This window comes from Branchiostoma floridae, chromosome 6, assembly GCF_000003815.2.
Source record: "Branchiostoma floridae strain S238N-H82 chromosome 6, Bfl_VNyyK, whole genome shotgun sequence".
Taxonomy (NCBI): domain Eukaryota; kingdom Metazoa; phylum Chordata; class Leptocardii; order Amphioxiformes; family Branchiostomatidae; genus Branchiostoma; species Branchiostoma floridae.
This window is the reverse complement of record NC_049984.1, coordinates 3,656,450-3,660,821: the sequence shown is the minus strand read 5'-3', so window position 1 is coordinate 3,660,821 and position 4,372 is coordinate 3,656,450. Positions and strand designations below refer to the sequence as shown.

At 43.2% G+C, this 4,372-nt stretch overlaps 1 protein-coding gene across 2 annotated transcripts in view; it reads right to left on the bottom strand.

The window, feature by feature from the left end:
- Positions 1 to 3,714, bottom strand: part of LOC118418037 — an 18,017-nt gene extending 14,303 nt beyond the window's left edge. Inside the window, exon 1 of one of the 2 annotated variants that reach the window (XM_035823832.1) lies at positions 3,654 to 3,714. The gene's annotated coding sequence lies outside the window, so the exon portion shown is untranslated. Of the gene's footprint in view, positions 1 to 2,445; positions 2,560 to 3,653 lie in introns of those variants that run through there. The other variant, XM_035823831.1, reaches the window with a different exon arrangement.
- Positions 3,715 to 4,372: the final 658 nt, after the last annotated feature.

The window sequence follows — 4,372 nt, the reverse complement described above, 5'->3', positions numbered from 1 at the left end:
TAGACATTGTTGAAGTGTAAGGATGTCTAGACCACTTCATGCATTATTCATACACATGATGTTAACATGGGCAGAAATGTCTGAGTCATGGTCAAACTTTCAGGAGCCCTGCCAAGGCCATGCATATCTGATCACAATTAAAGATAAGGACCCGCACCTGTCAGCCTATCTGACTAGCCTTTGAGATTTCGCCCTAAAGCTTGTAGCTGGCCTTTGGAGTTACGCCGCCTGCGACGAAACCTAACCAACCCCGAGTAAGAACTCCCCCGGCCTGCGCTAATTAACTGCACGGGCTCGCTACGCCTAAAGCGCGGAAGAGTATCTCGAGCGCCTCGATGGTATGGTACCCAGTCTACACATCTTTTTCACGGCTAAAGTTAAGGGCACAACCCGCCGTACGTGCAATTTGTCGGGAGGCGTCGAACGTCGTAGGAAATTTTTTTTTTGTTGCCTCATGTAAATCGGCCCTAACTGTTCGAAATAGTGTTCGACAGGATCTCAGTCTGAGGGTGCATGCGTGTCCCTTGTTTGTTCTAACACGAGATCGAAAAGCGATATGACCCTAAACCATCAAAAGGCTAGGGCTTAAGTTTAGTCATTAGCCAAGATAAAAAGTTTTTGAACTCAAATGCAGCAACATGATTTCTGGATTTTAACCATACTTTTCAACAACTGTTCTGCTGAAATAGAACGAATGTCGTCTAAAACATTCAATTTTTCATGACTAACCTTACATTTTGCCACCTGTAAACGTTATGATTTACCCATTGTGTAACATGTCGGCCGAGCCGATGTTACATTATGATTATTGATTCTCTGATCTTTCAAGAAAGTTGTCGCGATCGTCAGTATGCCCTCTTTCCATTGGACGGCACTCTCGCTGCGACCAAGAATTGGCCAAAGCGCGGATGAGCGCCGAAACCCAAGAAAAAGCTGCTCTAATTTCCCCTACGACCCCAGTCAAATGTCAGCAACTCTTATGAGCGACCAAAGATTGTAAGACCGCGGACATACAACTGTTGAACATCTCTGTTGTATATCAGACCCTATTAAATACATCACATTATGTCCACCGTGCCCCCAACGTTGTGCCCATGGAAAAGGCACTTCACACAACTTTCCCTTATTAAGGTGGAGTGACGCCCGCCCATACTCTTCGGCTAATGTGTCTAAATATGTGCCAAAAACACACTACGGATTTAGTGCGCCAATGTGCCAACATCTGCACATAGACATCCCCTAAGAACCGTTAAATTGACCAAGAAACGTAAGGACAAACTGTACGAAGAGCTACGGCAGGGAAGCTAGTGTCACCAACATGAAAACAGAGATGCAGTTGATGTCACTGGGAGACCGCGAAAAATGTCCAGACCAGCTCAGAAAAGAACAAGAAATGTACCAGAGTTGTCAAGCCGGGATTGATGTTTTCAAAAATGCATTATTCTCTAAGAACTATCGTAGAGCATTACCAGGAAGATGTGCAAAGGCATTAGGTGTGCCCAGCTGCGTGCGCGCCGCGTGCCTGAGAGCTTTGTTGCACCGAAGTGCGGTTACCCCGTGAATGCCGATACAGGTTTTAGAATGAACATGTTTTAGTTGTGGCAGAAATCCAAATTGGTACTATTACAATGCATATCTTGGGAAGAAAGCGTTTTACGAGATAAAGACAACTTATAGCTTAAGAGAAGAGTGTCGGTTGGCATCCGACTTACCGGCCGACAGATATGACTTCTACGTTGCGTCCGAAAGCATGCCTACTAGTCTGATTCCTAAGTAACTCCACAACTCTACTGTCTCCAAAAGGCTTTATACTATGAAGTTGAGCCTTAAAATTTGAGTTGTGCTGATTATTTCTGGGTGAGGCCGAGAACCCCTCGTAAGTACAAGGCGATGTCCGATTGAAGGACGAAGATACTAATCCGAGCAATATGTCGGCGACGTACGCTGTATCTTTGCTACAAGTACGTTATGGTTAACGTTCTGATGCCGCAAGAGAAGCGTATTTACCGCGTCTGAAGCGCGAATGCATAGCTCAACTGACGTGGGGGCAATGCACTGCCACTGCGTATTAATAAGATTTGATTTGCGTAACAGCGCACGCACGGTGGTTTTGTACATGTCTAAAACTATGAGGCGCACTGGTCTTAATACGTTTTTAAGCGTGCTTACCTGAAACTTTCACAAAACGATCGAGATGCGAGTAATTTTTAGGTACAACTGCGTATGAAAAATATCAACGTGGACCTCATACGAACTTGATATACACGCTCGTGTGACTGCTGCATTAGGGCATACTGTCAGATACAGAATAAATATTTTTTTTTTATGGTAGAAGTACAAACTGTTATATATTCATATCAGCTATGGTGCATACCTTCTGAAAAATGCTCTCTAACTTTCACCAAACAGTGATAACTTACGGTTGAGGAAACATATGTGGCTCACCTTCCAAGAGAAGAAATTTCAGTCCCGTCACCTCTGAAGAAGTGACAGCTAAGAGATATACGGCTGGTCTGGTCTCCACTCGTCCCTAGTCGTCCAACCCGACTGCCTTAAAGGGGGGAGGCGGTCCGGTTTTTTTAACAAAAGAGCTCTTTTGACGTGGAGTGGGGGCGTGGCTTCGGGTTTCTAACAAAAGAGCTCTGTCTAATCATCAGGGTCAAATCAATGTAACTAACTAACAACAGATTTATCATTCTGTCACGTCTAACGTAAAATGTTAGCCAATAAAACGACTCACTGGAGCTCCGATACCTTTACGATTTATTTGTCAATCTTGTAAGATGGTCTCTTCAGTTTCCAATCGAGCCCTGCCAAGAGAAATGACGAAATGGATAAAGAACGAATGTTTTTACGTTTTGTGTCTTTTGTTGACTCTTATTAAAGTCATACTTTAATGACAAATAGTTTACGGCATGGGGAAGTCGACCTCGACCTTCTAATTTTCAACAAACGAATACCTGGAAAGTAATGACTGCAACGATTTAAGATTTGGAGGATATCTTCATACTATGAAGTTGCGCCATAAAATTTGAGTTGTGATTATTATTTCTGGGTGAGACCGAGAACTTATTGATCACCCCTCGTAAGTACAAGGCGATGTCCGATCGCAGGACGAACGATACTAATCCGTGCAATATGTCGTCGACAAGTACGTTATGGTTTACGTTATGATGCTCATAGCTCGTGTCGCAAGAGAAGCGTATTTACCGCGTCTGAAGCGCGAATGCATAGCATACTTGTACCGCACTCGACCGAAGTCGGACCAATGCACTGTATTGATAATATTTGATTTGCGTATGAGCGTACACACGGTAGTCTTTTTTGCATGTACCCAACTATCAGGCACGCTGGGCAGTAAAGTACGTATGCGTGCGTACTTAAAACTTTCACAAAACGATTGAGATGCGAGTATTTTAGGTACAAATGCGTATGAAAACGTTGACCTCACTGACGGACTTAATATACACGCTCATATGACTGCTGCATTAGAGCGGTTATACCAACTGTACAGATACAGAATGAATATGTTTTCAAAGTAGAAGTACAAATGGATATATACTAATATCACTTGTGATGCATATCTTGTGAAAAATGCTCTAACTTTCACCAAATAAAGATAACTTACAGTTGAAGAAACATATGTGGCTCACCTTCCTTCCTAGAGAGCAAACTTCAGACCCGTCTCGTCTGAAGAAGTGACAGCTAAGAGATCTACGGCCGGTCTGGTCCCGACTCGCCCCTAGTCGCCCAACCCGACTGCCTTGAGGGGAGGCGGTCCGGGTTTCTATTAAATTAAACTCGACTGCCTTGAAGGGTGAAGGTCCGTTTTTTTAACAAAAGAGCTCTACTGACGTGGAGTGAGGGGGTCCGGGTTTCTAACAAAATGGCTCTGTCTTACTATCAGGGTCAAATGAGTGTAACTAACTAACAGATTAATCATTCTGTCACGTCTAACGTGAATTGTTAGCCAATTAAACGACTCACTGGAGCTCCGATACCTTTACGATTTATTTGTCAATCTTGTAAGATGGTCTCTTAAGTTTCCAATCGAGCCCTGCCAAGAGAAATGACGATCATAGAAGTTGTTTGTATATATTTCTACATTTCATGTTCAATTAGGTCTCAACGCCTTATCATATTCAAGGTCTGTAGCTATTCTGATCCCAACTCGACGCCCAACCCGACTGCCTTGGGCAGGTAAAGGTCATTTTTTTTAAAACAAAAGCGCTGAACTGACGGGTTCACTTTCACACTGGGTATATCATACAAAACGTAAAAGTGTGACCGAGAAGTCAATAAAACACACAAAGTGTAAAATGATTCGTTTCTTTTCTATACAATTCGTTGAGCGATCTGTCAAATTTTAAGT